Source organism: Cricetulus griseus, chromosome 10, assembly GCF_003668045.3.
Source record: "Cricetulus griseus strain 17A/GY chromosome 10, alternate assembly CriGri-PICRH-1.0, whole genome shotgun sequence".
Classification (NCBI taxonomy): Eukaryota; Metazoa; Chordata; class Mammalia; order Rodentia; family Cricetidae; genus Cricetulus; species Cricetulus griseus.
This window is the reverse complement of record NC_048603.1, coordinates 18,803,308-18,820,090: the sequence shown is the minus strand read 5'-3', so window position 1 is coordinate 18,820,090 and position 16,783 is coordinate 18,803,308. Positions and strand designations below refer to the sequence as shown.

Genomic DNA, 16,783 nt, shown 5'->3' with positions numbered 1-16,783 from the left:
GCCCCACCTCCTTCCACCCTCCTCACCTCCTTCCCAGTCCACCCCATATCCACTCCTCCCACAGGTTAACGGCTCCCATGGGGGTCTGACAAAGCCTCACCCATTAAGTTGGGGGCAGGAGCAAGCCCCTTCCCCCTGCATTTAGGCTGAGCAAAGCATCCCACCTTAAGGAATGGGCTCCAACAAGCCAGCTCATGCACCAGGCATAGATACTGGTCGTTCTGTCAGGGGCCTCTCAGATAGACCCAGCTACACAGTTGTCTCCAGCATGCAGAGGTCCTACTCCTGTCCCAAGGAGTCTCCAAGGCTGTTTGTCTAGAGTTCCTGAGTTCTCACAAGTTTGGATCAAGGACTTCTTTTGCATGCAGGTCCACTAGGATTTGCATTCAACCAATAAAATACAGCACTATATTGTTACGATAAATCTTTCTGCCAAAAGCCGCCGAGCCCCACCACCATGTGGGCGCTCTCTGCCAGCCTCCCTCCTGAGTTAGGGCCCAAATTAATACACAGAGAGACTTGTATTAGGTACAATGCTGCTTGGCCAATGACTAGGATTCTCATCTGTTAGCTCAGCCTTAACTATCATAAACCTATATATTTTATAAGACTTATCTTATTGGATGCCTTATTGGCGTCCCACCTTGCCGGTGGATCACATTATGCCGCTAGAGCAAGAGCAGAGGGGAAAAAGGAACTCTTCCTGTTTCTCCTTCGCTTAAATATGAGTCTCCTTGCTACGTCACTTCCTGCGTGGATCACCACTTCTCTACTACATTTCCCAGAATCCTCTTTGACTCCTAGTCCTGTCTAACTTGCTGTCTCATTGGCCAAACAGTATTTTATTCAACAATCAATATGATAACCATACACAGAAGTACTTTCCGCATCACTATATATCAGACATCATTTCTGAGATTAATTTACAAAAGATTATGATTTGCAACCTGCTGGTGGATAATCACCTTCTAGCTGTCAAGTTGTAAGTGTGATTTAAGCAAAGAAGGGTGGTCTTGAAGCCAAGGGTCTTAGTAAGAGAAACTCATGTGGAAATTAATGCTACAAACAAATTTCTAGCTTGGAGATCAAGTTTTTGCCAGTTTAGGCTTGAGGAAAGGTCCAGGTCCTCAATAATAATTTGTAATTTTGTATGGTACCCTCATGAAGCAAAACAACAAGTTAAGCTGTGAAAAATTAGTAATCCATGGACTTTTAGAGGTCACAACAAGCTGATGTGTTTCAGTTGCCCAGAAAAATAACACAGGCATAGACCCTTTTAATTCTTCAGACTAAATCTCTAACTTGAATAGGTCTATTCTTTAAGTAGCTCAGGCTTGCTTTCTTCTGTCCTTTCTTGGTATATAATTTGTCTAGTAATACTGGTTTTATGTTGGACTTTTGGTTGATACACTTACAATTCAATGTTCTGTTGTCTTTTGCCTCATGAAGTTGATAATTGCCTTTGTGGGAAGCTGATTAATGGAACTAGAACCTTGACTTTATAAGAACCTCAGTTTGGCGTTTATTGGGGCAGATCATTGGAAGCCGAGGATGTTTTCTTCTTCAATCTCTCTGTGGATTGTCTCAGAGCTTAGCTTTTATCTTTGTAGAACCTATCCACAGGAAATCTGACTTGGATGTGTATTTTTCTTACATTAGAACATGTCCTCTCTGATGTAAATTCCCCATGATTCGGAGTCTCCTCATCTCCTAATCAGCCTTGATATCTCTGTTCTGTTCTCAGCTCTGCAGTTGCTCTTTAAGCAAGTGCAACTTTTATGATGCAACACCAAAGTCCTCAGATCAAAGATGTAAGAGGGTCAAATATAGGCTTTCATTTCCTGAACAATGCTTCTGTCTTTAAATTCTGTTTTGCAAATCATAAATACCTAGGCATGTGTTACACCCTGGCCTCCTTTTGCTGAGTCCAAAGGAATCTCTTGCTCTTTCTGGACTCTGGCCTAATGAGTAATGTATGAGATATCATCTCATGCTTGTTATCACATCCTTAGTCTTCTGGCTCTCCAAACTTAGTTCCAGAGTTCTCTTGTTCATACATTTTCATATTTTGTATCCTCTTCCCCACTTTTATGGTTATTTAATACAGGAAAGATTTCTAGTACCAGTTACTTTATCAAAATCTTGATAAAGTTTTCTTGTATGGGATATCAGTGACCCCTCTTCCCTCTCTGTTATGATCATCAGTAGGTCAGATTCACTCTTTTATTAACAAGCCCATATTCTTTCTCAAAACATATTTGGCCCTTTACTGTTCATTATGCTTATAGTAGGAGAGGAAATTGAATTTTTTTATTTTGGCAAAGTTTCTGAAGAAGTTATTATGCAATATTCTTTTTTGTTGCTCTTCTTTAAAATTAGTAGCTGTTCTTCTGGATTTGAAGCTTATACAATCCTCCCTGATTTTGAGTTGTTTCCTTTTAATAACCATGTGCCTGACTTTCACAGAAGCAATGAACTCTTCATCTCTACTAAGAATTCTACTCAGTTTTTACAATAATAATTTTCATCGTATGCATTAGTCTCTTTTGAAATAAAACATTTCCCTGAAGTCTTAAAAATGTCTTTTGATAAACAGCAACCATTTCTAAGAACTTCATTTTCTTAGATTTGGTGATTAGTCTACCTTTTCCAAATATGCACTTTACCTAAAAATCATTAAATGGTTAGGCCAGTAATTAATATGCAGTAGGGGTTATGGTTTATGATTGCTCAGACTCACTATTGATTCAAAACCTAAAATTCTAAATATATATGTATACACATAAACACACACACACACACACACACACACACACACACACACACACACACACAGTTTGCTAGTTAGCTGGTTATAGATAGTTATACAGATATTCTTTGCCATTCAGTCTTTCTTTAATGATTTTACTATGTTTACATCTAGTCATTGTATTCCAAGATAAATAAAAATGTTTTTGCTTCATGAATTTGGGTATCATCCTTGTTCAGGGGCCATGCTAATCTTCTCTGAACCATTCAAATTTTACAGTTTGTGCTGCCAATGAGAACGTAAGGGAACAGGATGGTCAAGTTAGGGGTTGGGAGAGCAAGTAAAGAGATAGATGGATAGAGGAAGCCATTATGAGACTAGGGAGAAATCAGATGCTAGGGAAATTCCCAGGAATCCACAAATCCAAAAGAATAACCCCAGCTAAGACCCCTAGCAATAGCAGAGAGGATGCCTAAACTGGACTTCCCCTGTAATCAGATTGGAACTACCCAAACTGTCATCATAGAACCTTCATCCTGTAATTGATGGAAGCAGATGCAGAGGTCCACATCCAAGCAACAGGCCTAGCTATGGGAGGCCAGTCAATTCAAGGAAGGAGGGATTATATGAACAAGGGTAGTCAAGATCACCATGGGGAAACCCACAGAGACAGTTAACCTGAATTTGTGGGAGCTCATGGACTCAGGACAGACAGCTGGGGAGCCTGCATGGGACAAAACCAGCCTCTGCATGTGGGAAACAGTTTTGTAGCCAAGTATGTTTGTGGGATCCCTGGAAATGAGACCAGGATCTATCCCTAGTGCGTGATCTGGCTCTTTGAAGCCCATTCCACATGATGGGATGCCTTGCTCAGCCTTGATTGGGTGGGGGCACTTGGTCATGCTTCAACTGTATGTACCAGGCTTTGTTGACTCCCCATGGGAGGCCTTACCCTTTCTGAGGAGTGGATGGGGGTAGGATGAGGGGGGGTTAGGAGAAAGGAGAGGAGGAGAGGGAGAGGGGACTGTGGTTGGTATGGAAAATGAATAATAAAATAAAATATAAAAAGCAAAAATAAAAGAAAAATGTGTTTGCTTTGTACTTCCACTTACTCTCTGTATTGTTTGTTGTCTCTGCATCCCACAGCACATTTTCTTCCCCATTCTTCTTACCCACCCATCACCTAAGCATCTGTCATCCAAAGGCTTCAGCTCTTTCCTTCCTTTCTGAATGGCCATCATAAAATGTTTGTTCTGGGTCCTAAGTCATTTCTGCTTATCTCTTTGGCATATGGTTCTTTTCAGGAAATGAAAATTAAGTTAGGTCAGCTTTCCTTCATGGAATATAAACTCTGAAGTTTATGGGTGTATGTTGCTTTGTTAATGGCATGGAATTTTGAGTAGGGTCAAAAAAGGAAGCAGATTCACTCTGGTTTTGGTCAGGAATTCAAGAGAACCTGACTGAACACAAACTGGCATTTCCCTCTACAAGGAAAGAGAGCTTGTTATCCATCTTAGAGAAGGGGCAGAAAGGCACAGCACTTACCTAAGTGTCTCCTTTGGAGAAAATAAACTTTGTATGTCTATGGCTCATTCTTAATCACATTACTTAGTATGTGCACGTGTGTGTGTGTGTGTGTGTGTGTGTGTGTGTGTGTGTGTGTGTGTATGCCCACATGTATGTATTCATTCATGTGTGTGTGTTTGTGTCTGCTAGATATAGTCTTAAAATCTGTACTGTCATTCATGTGTGTCTGTGTTTCACTATTGGAGCTTTTTAACTGCTTACATATTCTGCATATCAATACCCCTGTGTACATAGTGTTTGGGGGTGCTCCCTGCTATTCTGTAGATTCTTCTTTACTATTGTTTACTTTAATGAGCTGAAGAAACACTGTAGCTAAATGAAAACCCATTAGCCTACTTTGGTTTTGTTTCCTGTGCCTTGGGGGTCTTGTCCAAAATTGACTATATAGTTGAAGGAAGCCAGGCAGAGGAAAATGAATATTACTTCATCAGATTCATATATGTAATATAAAAATGTTTATCTCCCAGAAGCTGAGAGTAGGACAGTGAGTACCAGTGGCTGCCAAGAGAAGAAGAAAGGGAGAAAAGAGGCAATACACTAATTCAAGAGTCTTTGGTGTGCTTTGGAACAGTAGCCTCATGTTCTCTGCAGCTCAAAAAAAAAAAAAACTAGAAGAAAGATTTCTGCATATTTCCACAATAAAGCAATGATAGGTGATTGAGAAAATAGGTATATATGTAACCTGTCATAAATGTTACATAATGTGTATGTGAAAGGGTCATATATACCCATTATAAAAATTTTATGTTTATATATGTCAAATAAATAAATAGGTAAATAAAGAAATACATATTATTTTCTGAGGAGATATAGAAAATGAATTGAATGGTAGGAAAGGGAACATTCTATAGGACTACATAAAAGCCCCCAAAAGTTTATGAGCCTTTTGTCCGAAATACATACATACACAAGAAAACAAAACACAAACAAGTTCCTTACAGCAGGTTTCTACGTGAAGCCAAGTTTTGGTTGTGGCAGCCCAATTATGACAACTGACATATTTACAAGGTGCCAATCTGTCAAATAAATGGAGGCTAAAGTGGCTTTGGAATAATAGCCTGTAATACCGTCTGCCATTTTACTTGACTGATGTACTCTATTTTAAACTTTTTTTTCTCATGTGCTTTAGCTGATTTGTGAACCTCAGAGCTAGCAAGTGCTTCTTCAACTCAAGGCAAAAGAGCAGAAGACTGGGATTTACTGTCCAGCTGTGGCCAGCTGTGGTAACCGTTTAATTGCATGATGGTCTTTGTTAATCATCATAACACCCAGCTGAGCAGGTGTCATTCCCAGTGGGAGAAACCAGAACCCAAAGTTATACAACTGGCAGGCAATGAACATGTGGCTTTAATGGGTTCTCTAATGCCATATTCTGACTTACCAGGGAAGTCAGTACTGCCTTTATTTTACTGCACTGTAATTATTAGTCTCACACCGTTGTGCCCTGGATTGTCTGAGTGCAAAGACAGTATTTTATCTTCTCCTTGCTTATTTAGACAGAATATTAGCATAGAATCTGTAAGCAGTGACTTAGTTACAAATCCCAACAGAATAAGATGGCAAATTTAGTTGGAGATTGAGACTTAAGGTATAGGATGTTATTTGTCTCTACATTGTTATACATCCCTAACTCAGTGAAACTGAATATCTGATCCATTGGACCATTTATAGAATACAGAATTTAATACAGTAGAATAGAGATATCCCAGAATAAAACATAGTTGGTAGTTACCACTAAAGAATTAACTAATTTCTTAATTAGCAAGATTGTATTTCTGAGTGTGGGTTAGTCGTGTGATTTTATGTATACTGAATGCATTCTTTTTTATGTACTTTGATGATGCAACCTTCAGAGTGAACCTCTGTGTACCTTCTCAAGAATGCTTAAATTGATGTGTACGGGTGTTTTACTGGTATGTCTGTGACCATCTGCATTTTGTATTAATAGAGGCCAGAAGAGGACATTGTATGCTTTGTGACTGGGTTTACAGCATGATGCGAGCTGCTGTGTGGGTGCTGGGAATTGAATCCAAGTCCTCTGGAAAAAGCAACCAGTGGTCTTAGCTGCTTTTGTTAGCTAATGAGTCATCGCTCCAGCCACACCCCCAAATTAATCATAGTCCATGCCCAATTTTACCTTTAGAAGCATGATGGTGTTTTTAATGGACAATATCTGTGGCCTTTGACTATGCTGTGTAAATAACTGTACCCATGTTGCTTTTAACTTACAAATTTATGTAAGTTTTAGAAAACTATTATAAATTGGCTGCTAAGACATATCCCTGGTAAAGGCACTTGTTGTTCATACGGAACCTAAAGTTTAGTCATTTCCTACAACCCACATAAAGATGGAAGGAGAGAACTGACTCTACAAAGTTGACCTGTGACCCCCAAATATACACCATGGCCTGACTGAGGCATCATACCCACAATAATATGTGTGTGTGTCTATGCATACTCACAGACACACATATCATACGGTTTATAAAAATACTGTTATAGTATTAATTGAGTGGTTGGGAAAGTACGTATTTAATATTTGCAATGTCTGTGACAATGCTTTGCACACAGCAGTCTTTAGTCTTGTATGTTAGGCAGAACAATTTTAGACAGAAAGGAAAGCCGAGGAACACTGAGTGAAGGGACAGAGTTTATTGGGGTCAAAATATATGTGTAGCCCATGGCAAAAACAGGAAGTCTAGTTGCCAAGTATAAGTTTTCCCAAACTGATGTTAAGGGGTTTGAGTTTTTCTGAAAAAAAAGAGGGGGTTACAGTTCAGCCATTGTTATAAGCCACTACTCAGACAGTGATGGATACTGGATGACTGATGTCATCCACTTAAGGTTAGAACTGTACAAGGAATATGCTGTAGAACTTTACAGCTTTGTGCTGGATGCAGTTTCTGTAGAATCAGGGAGAATGCAGAAACCTCCTTTGGTAGGTCATGATGACTGAGGTGACAGCAGCCTCTTGACTTCTGTTTCAGATTGCTGAAGAATGTTGAGACCTCCTCTTTGTGACATTTTAAATCTCTTGCACAAGTTGGAGAATATGGCTGATGCCTTAATGGGACAGGGACCAGCAGTCTATATGGTCAAAGTTCACATGAAAGAGAGGATTCTGTACTCAAGTGTTGAAGTGCATTGTTCAAAAGGAAATCTGGGCCCTACCTCCAGACATGGAAAGTAGTATGGCAGACATCAGTAGTATGTCACAGAAAGAGAACTCTCTGACTCTTTTAGTTTGGGATCATATCTGTAGTATATTTCTATTTAATGAATGGAAATCCTCATGACAGTATGGTGATACTTTGCTTGTGGTTTAACACATAAATCTTGCCCAAAGATTAGAATGCCGAGCAGGCACTAGTTACAATAGAGGAAGGCAGTGGTAGCTCACACCTTTAATCCCAGTACTTGTGAGTCACATGCCTTTAATTCCAGAAGTAGGGAGGTGGAGACAGGAGTTATATGGCTTTGTGGAAAAAGGAATATAAGGCAGAAACAGACCAGAGGTCATTGCATTCAATCTAATGTTTAACAGAGACAACCTTCATTCTGAGGTTTTGTAGAGACATCATTTAGACTGAGGATTCATATTGAAAAGCTCATCCCTTTGGTCTGACAATTCAGTAGAGGTAAGCACTAATGGCTGGTTGCTCTGCTTTTCTGATATTTTAGCATTGACCTCTATATCCGACTCTGGGGTTTTTTTATTCAGACCAATTATAATTCATACAACGTGGCAGAAAAAGACTAGTCACCTAATACAACAACTAGTATTTGTGTCTTCATGTGTTCTCTGATCATGTTTACTCACTGTCTGCTTTGTAACACTGCACCATTAATTAAGCACCAAAGATGAAGCTGAATCATTGTTTGCAGTTTATCAGAACTACTTCATACCTTGGAGAAGTTATATCTTAGAAATGCCAATTTCTAAGATGCTCTGGAATGAGAGCATTGGACCCTTTGCATAAATATCTATGGCAGGACTTTATGTCAAGGAGCCATTTCTAGTGATGGGTCATCTACAATAGGAAGGGAGAGGAAGACCTTGACCATGACTCTACCACTGTGTGCTCATGCAGGGGGATTGGATAGAGACAGAGACACACCTGGCACAAAGGTCTAGGATTGGACAAAAAGACCAAAATTAGTCTTTCTGTGTTTTAATAGGATCAGTGTACTGTGTTTAATGGAGTTTGATATTTGTCTATTTTTGTGGGCATTATGGAATAGAGCAAAGACAAGGCTAAATGCTGAGTCTCCACATTTACTTCAAACGGTATTTGCTGGTGAACAGCAATAACATGACTTCCCTTTATGTATTTTTATTTATATTGTTAATATTAATTTTAGTACTATATTCTGAGCTGGCAAAATTTGGCATGGTAGGATACACATATATCCAAATGACTGGCATGTAGAATAGGCTTTCTAGGAATAGGTGGCCAGAAACAGGATACGTGACATGTTATATACCACACAGGGTCATACAAGGAATCAGCAGTGAGCAGCTGGATGCTAAAGTGAAGTTAAAGTTCAGGCAAGGTTGTTATTATTTCTGAAAATAGGAAAGAAACAGGAAAGTGGCTAAAAATTTGTTAGTGGGGCTTCCACTCACTGCAGATGGTAGTGTCCATGAGTCTGCTCCCTGAGGAAGTAGAGTGGAATGTACTGAGATTCAGGAAAGCAATAGGTGGGTTTGCCTGAAAAAAGGTGAACTCATAAGCCCAGAGTCAGATGTTTCTTGGAATTAGCAAGCCCTGGAATGGCAACCTCAACCTTGCCATGGGAGCATGGGGACTACTATGTCAGGGATACATACACTGAACTGAATTTGATTCTTTCATAAATATGCCCAGGCAGGATACAGCTGGATCATATGGAAATTTTATTTTTAATATCTGAAGGTTCTTCATGATCAGCTTATTGTAGAAATACCAGTAAGCCTCCATCTATGAGAGTACTGATAACAACAGCCATGTTATGCCATGAGCCTAGATGCTCATCAACAGATGAAAAGGCAAATAAAATATGAAATTAATCCTACCGCAGAGAGGGGGTGGTTTATCCATCCATAAAGAAGAAGGAAAAAGAAATGGTATCATTTGCAGAAAGGTATCATTTGGAGAAATTGAAGGTTTTCCTATCAGACTAAATGAGTCAGTGTAACAGAATTATCATGTGTTTACTATAGCAATAAAAATCTTTATAATTAAGAAACGTCAAAAAGGAGTGAGTGTTCATGCTGTAGAAAAGGTAGGAGAAGAGAGAAATAGGAAAAAATGGTAGTGGATGGAATGGACATGACCAAAATACATACTATGTATTTGTGCAAAGTAGGAAACCCTTCATTTTGCACAATTAGTATATGCAAGTTAAACGTTGAAAATAATAAAATACAGTTAATGTAATAATTAGCAAGAAAAGGTGATTCAAAATGGGACAGTGTATTTCTTTGAATGCCTAGGCTATATATATTTCTCATATCACACTGGGTAATGTCCAAGTAAGAAACAAGGCATAAAAGAAAACCCACTGGGAATATGTTATGAAGTTCATTGTCTTTGACCACACATTAGGGTTGCCAAATAATTGCAGTGTTCAGTTAAGTCTAAGTTTCAGATAAATGATTAATATTTTTAAAGTCCCAGGCTGCTCTAGAGTGGCATATGTGGGACAGAAATGGTAAAGATACATTGTTTACATACATGGAATTTTCAACAAACAAATAAAATAGTATAAAATATCTCATAAAAATATAATTATACTGAAAGGAATTATTTATGTGGAATTTAACTCAATCATTTAGTTCTCTGCTCTGTATTGATACTTAATTCCATTTCAACATAATAACTATGAAGATTATTTATTGATGCAAAAATAACTTCAGGTCTGCTACAAAACTCAAAATTTTATTATCATACATTAAAACTAAAGAAGCAGAAATCTAGGAGACTTTTAGTCAAAATGAGCTAACAGCTCAGGGGCAGGGTGTGACAAGAGTTCTTGATTGTTCAGCTTTTACAGCATGGTTAGCTACTAAAGTGTGTTTCTGCAGGTAGAAGCAGCATTAGTTAAATACAATCATCTTGTGCTAGTTCTGGGAAGAAATTATTAGGAATATTTACAGAAAACCATCAAAAATAAGATTTTTTCTTACATTTTGAAGATGGAGTTTCTGTTTCACCTGGTCTTATAGCCATTTGAACCCAAATAAACACACAGAGGCTTATATTTATTATAAACTTTTTGGCCAATGGCTAAAATTTCTTATAGGCTAGCTCTCTCTTAATTATTATTTCATTTTTATTAAACTATGTATTTCCACGAGGCCGTGTTTTACCTGTAATGTTCCAGTATAGTACTCCTTTGGCATCTCCCTGTTGACTCCTCTCAGCCATCCTCATCCCAGCCTTCCCCTAGTCTCATATCCCCACCTATACTTCCTGCCTGGCTACTGGTCAATCAGTAATTATTCATCAAACAATAAGCGACACATGTATTCACAGCATACAGAAGGACATCCCCCTTGAACATTCAAATATCAAGCTGATTTTGCTCATCCTTTTTTTAGGTGGCTAATTAGATATTAACAGGATTAGATGGCTTTAGGTCTGGACACTTCCCATAGTCAGCATACTATAAAAGCAAAGAATGAGCAGAAAAACTCTAATTACTTACTAGTCAGAGGAATGGGATCTAGGTCAAATTCTGGCCATGAGGGTAGGCATGACATCCTGAACTCCCCTGAAGGCCATTAGTTGATACATATCTAAATTTGATTCCTGAAGTCCAAAGCTTTATTAGAATACTGTATAGCAGATTTTATGTTCTATTAACCACCCCTCATTAGCCCCAATCCAAATGTATCTGTGAGTCACCTGAACAAGAAAACACTCCTCAAGAAATCCATAGGTTCCAGTGACTTTAGAAAGAGCAAAATAACCTCCAATGGAAATCTGTACATGGTCCACTCTCATCCCTTGACAATATGATTTCCTTTACTCAGTAATAAATCTGTGTCTCCTTCACTATGATCTTCTACATGGCCAGTCTGAGAGCTTTAACATGTGTACTGGAGGGGGCAGGAGGGCCAAAAGAGGTGAGGAACAGTCTTACTGGATGTCCACTGTATGAATCCCCATGCCTGGTCACTGTTTCATGTTATATTAAAGCTAGCTGCCTTACTTCAGAAGAAATTCATCTATTTCTAGTCATGGGCCATAGGTTTTTTGAATGGATCTTTGCTTTATGTCCTTCCAGCTTTCATTTAAGATAAAATTGTAAATGAATTAAATTGATGATCATTTTCCTTTTCCCAGCACAATAAAACTCCCATATTTCCTTGTACAACCCCTGCAACAGCCTCACTTTCTGCTTAATATCTATATTTCTGCAACATGACACCCATCACACATCTCTAATTAACACCTAATTTTGTATTAATTTCCTTGTTGTTTTCCTTTGGGCTTGTGTAATGAGACAATAACTTACATTTGCAAATCACCCTATTAGCAATAGTTGTTGGCTTGTAACACCTTGTGGGTAGTTATCATGTAATTGTCTTTTCAAAATTATTACTCTATGTGTTAGATATTGGTTGCTGCTAGTTTTAAATGTGTTGCTAAATGTGTCAAAAGCTCACAAAAGGAAGCAGGTTCTGCCTATATTATGTGTCAGATTTCCCTGTGTAGTTTTAGTTTAAAAATAAGTTAACATTTGCAGAAGGCACTGGATCTAATAGACAGGAATTCTAATAATTGGGAATCAAAGGTCAAGGTTAAAGAATTAATGGTATACTAACTCTGAACCACAGGGGGACTAGTTAAATTTCCCTGTCCTCAGTTTCTGCTAACATTTCAAAGAAAGAATCATAGGTAGTGCTTTGTAAATCGTGGACAACCAGACATTCAACTGATCATGATGATTATTTTTCCCTCAGTGTGAATGGTGTCATGGGAATAAAAGCATTGATGGCATCCACATCTCATTTCAATTCTGTAAGTGTTTGTTAAGTCCCTGCTGTGCAAGTGTGTGTGATTCAGAATTTGAACAAGTCAGCCAGACACAGTTTTTTTTTTTCCTCCTGAAATTCACAAAGCTGTAAAAGCCGGAGGCACACTGTACTTCAATAAGCACAGATCAGGGACTTATTATGGGGCCAGGTACAGTGTAGATTTGAAGAATAGAAACACAATTGGCATGTTGTCTGGAGCTTTTGGTGTCCCTTCATGTTGCCTATGAGGATAAACTGAGACAAAAGAGAAGTTTAGGAGTGTAATATAATCTTCATCAGTCCTATGCTCAGGCTTCCCCTTAGGATGAAATGGGAGGGTCATATATATATATATATATATATATATATATATATATATATATATATATATCTGTAAAGAAAAAATAAAAATGCAAATTATTTATCCAGAATCCATAAAAGAAAATGTAAATTGTGATGTTTAGAGACACTCTTTGAAGTCTTCAAGTCTTAACAATTCATAAACAAAATTTTATGAACTCCATTTCTCTAAAAATCCCTGTATTTGATTAAAATTATAATCTTTCCGCTGTTCTTACTAAATTGTATCTTGCTTGTCTACATTTTGCTGATGCTGACTCTGCATCATGAACCCTAAACTCTGTTTCCAAAACTGTTCTGGGCAAAGGTGGTTGGGTTTTTACATCCTTCCCTCCTGTCTCCCATCTCTCTCTTCCTCTCTCTTCACATAAGAATGTTTCAAGAACAAATCAGTGCACAGAGTTACAGAAAAGGGAAAGAAGGAGCTGAGTGTACCCAAGGAGTCTGAACAAGTAGAAGGAATGACAAAGTGATACAAAGTTGGGGAACTAATTTGAATTATCTATGCTGCAGCTGTCATCCTGAAGACATGGGAGTGCACAATACAATGCAAAGGACTAATGAATTCCACAGAACAGTGCTGAAAGTGGTGGTTAAGAATGCAATAAAATAGTTCTATCATGGAAACTAGCCAAGTTCTAACTCTTCAAAACCTGGTTATACAGAAGGGGAGAAAGACTCAGTACCTACCCTGGGCAAGGTCAGGGTGTAGCTAGGAAATAGTTATGAATAATGTTCATCTTAAGATGAACTTGTCTATACATCTCTGGAATCTAATGAAATATAAAAGTAATAGAGCGAATACTTGAGGGTAAAAGGTCAGGTAAGATGTCAGTAAGAAAGGATGTCTTATAATAAAATGAGAAAGAGCAAAATGAAAAGCCAGTGTTACCTAAAAAAGACCAGAAGGAGTTTCTAGCCAAGACAGAACATTTAAATAGATAAACTAAGCCAGCTGATGGGTGGTGCATAAACAGCATGTTGTCTAAATGGTTTAAGGACAGCAAATCATTCAAGAATTCTCTAGGTTATATGCTGGAAAATCAAAAACATAAAATAATGCATCATTATTTAATGTAAATTTCCCAGGCAGTGTTTGAGGTAATTATCAGTATCATTCCTTATAGATGAGAATGCAAAGGCCTGGGATCAGACCATTTTTAGAGTTAAAACTTCATTCTGTATATCATTCTATCTCATTGAAAACTACAGTTGAAATTATCTCCAAAATATACAAAGAACTCAAGAAGCTAGTCTCCAGAACACCAAATGATCTAATTAAAAAGTGGGGTACAGAACTAAATAGACAATTCTCAACAGAGGAATCTAAAATGGCTGAAAGACACATAAGAAAGTGTTCAACATCCTTAGCCATCAGGGAAATGCAAATCCAAACAACTCTAAGAAACCATCTTACTCCTGTCAGAATGGCCAAAACAAAAACACCAGTGACAGTCTATGCTGGAGAGGATGTGGAGCAAGGGGCACACTTCTTCACTGCTGATGGGAGTGCCAACTTGTACAGCCACTTTGGAAATCAGTATGGCAACTCCTCAAGAAAATGGCAATCAGTCTTCCACAAGATCCAGAAATTCCACTCCTAGGCATATACCCAAAAGAAGCACATTCATATAACAAGGACATATGTTCAACGATGTTCATAGCAGCACTATTTGTAATAGCCATAAACTGGAAGCAGCCTAGATGCCCCTCAACTGAAGAATGGATAGAGAAAATCTGGTACATTTACACAATGGAGTACTACTCAGGGGCCAAAAAAAAAAAATACAAAAACAACAACAACAACAACAACAACAACAACAAAAACAATGGAATCTTGAAATTTGCAGGAAAATGGATGGAACTAGAAGAAACCATTCTAAGTGAGGTAACCCAATCACAAAAAGATGAACATGGCATGTACTCACTCATATGAGGATTTTAGACATAGAGTAAAGGATTACCAGCCTACAATCCACACTTCCAGAGAAGCTAGTAAACAAGGAGGACCCTAAGAGAGACATACATATTACCCTGGAGAAGGGGAAAGGGTTAAGATCCCCTGAGCAAATTGGGAGCAAAGGAAGAGGGGGGAGGGGCTAGGAGAATGAGAAGGGGAGAAGAGGAGGGATGCAGAGGAAAGAGGGAGCAGAAAGGTTGAGTTGGGAAGGATAGAAAATAACAAGAATGGAGATACCATAATAGAGGGAGACATTTTAGGTTTACAGAGAAATCAGGCACTAGGGAAATGTCGGGATATCTACAAAGATGACACCAGCTAACTAAGCAACAGAGGACAGGCTACCTTAAATGCCCTCCCCCATAATGAGATTGATGACTGACTTATTTGCCACCCGATAGCCCTCATCCAGCAGCTGGTGGAAGTAGAAGCAGACACCCACAAGTAATCACTGAACTGATCTGGAATCCAGTTGCAGAGAGGAACAAGTGATGAACAAAGGGGTCCAGACCAGACTGGTGAAACCCATAGAAACAGCTGACCTGAACATCTTGCTTCCTAGACTGATAGCTTGGATACCAGCATGAGACTGATCCAGACCCCAGGAACATGGGTTTCTGTGAAGAAACCTTGTAAATCTATGGGACCTCGGTAGTAGTTCAGTACTTATCCCTAGCATAGGTGTGGACTTTGGGAGTCCATTCCACATAGAGTAATACTCCCTGAGAGTCAAGACACATGGGGTGGGCCTAGGCCCTATCCCAAAAGATATGATAGACTCTGATGACACCCTATGGAAGGCCTCACCACCCAGGGGGAGCAGAAATGATATGTGATAGGTAGGATTTTATTGAGGGGAGGGGGTAGTAGGGGAGTACGGAAGGGAGAAGGGAACTGGGATTTTCATGTATAACAATCCTGTTTCTGATTCAAATAAAAAAATCTGAAAAAAATAAATTTTACATTGAAGAAACCTCAAAGATAAAAAAATGATGTCTCTATCAAATGTAATAACAATAATAACAAAAGGACAAAACAGGTTTTCTTTTGAGATACAGCCTCCAACCTGCTTTGTAACCAGAGCTTGACATGATCCTCCTGTTTCATTGTCCTTACTGTTGGCATTATATTAATTTGAATGTTTACATTGTGGTGCATGTGTGTGAATTAGAATTTCTGGAAAGAAGCTGTGCCTGCAAAAGCTAATTGACAGATTAAAATTTAATTATGTGGAAAGATCTGAATGTTTTATGTCCTGTGCCAATTATAATTTAATTTATCTTGAACTGTCTGTGTCCCCCAAATAGCCATTACTTGTTCATTTCTATGTGTGACCTAACATCCTAGCACTCTGACAAATAGGTTAAAAACCTTTTGGAATGTATTATCTCAACAAAACCCAATTTTCTGCCAACCAAAACTAAGAGGACTGCCAGACAGCATATAAGTTTTACAGAAGAGTTGCACAAATGCATTTGAAAAGTGTCTGGATTTATGGCTTTCTGTGTTCTGTTAAAAAATGATCATGAAATTGATGCGTTACTGGAACATAGTATTTTTGGTGACCTAAATCTTTGTTCTTGGGTCATAGTCACTAAAAATTTGCTATAGAAGAAATCACATTTAAAAACAAATTTTTTAATTGGGAGCTGATGCATACATCTGACTTTTAGCTTTGAAGCAAGGGAACACTGTGTCTCTAATAACCTTGGTAGGTGGACTGTATTTTTATTGGATCTGTTTGTGTCTTTAATTAGACATTCTTACTGTGCTATTTTCTTTATAAGCTCTCAGTCTTTTCCATTGCCCAGGGGTATGTCTATCAGTCAACAAACAAAACCTAGAACAATGCACTTGTATTATGCTTTCCCCTTAAATTTCTGGAACACCATTTTTTTTTCTTTCTGAGAGATTCAGCAGCTATTTGGATTATCTGATTTTCAAGAAGAACATAGATGGACAAAGCTGCTCTGTGGTGTACTTAGAATGCTTACTTCCAAAATGAATAGGAAAGGCAATGCATTTAGGAAACCCTTTCAGGGGCCAAAGTTACAGGTTCTATTAAGCAAGCAGGAAAGTCACTTAGGAAGCATAACCAAGGCCCAAGGAAATAATTTTCCAC

General features: G+C 38.4%; 1 non-coding gene across 1 annotated transcript; it reads right to left on the bottom strand.

The window, feature by feature from the left end:
- Positions 1 to 2,943: 2,943 nt before the first annotated feature.
- On the bottom strand, positions 2,944 to 3,048 carry LOC113832119. The gene has a single exon (XR_003488129.1). It is a non-coding gene; the product is annotated as a U6 spliceosomal RNA (small nuclear RNA).
- Between the last annotated feature and the right edge of the window lie 13,735 nt (positions 3,049 to 16,783).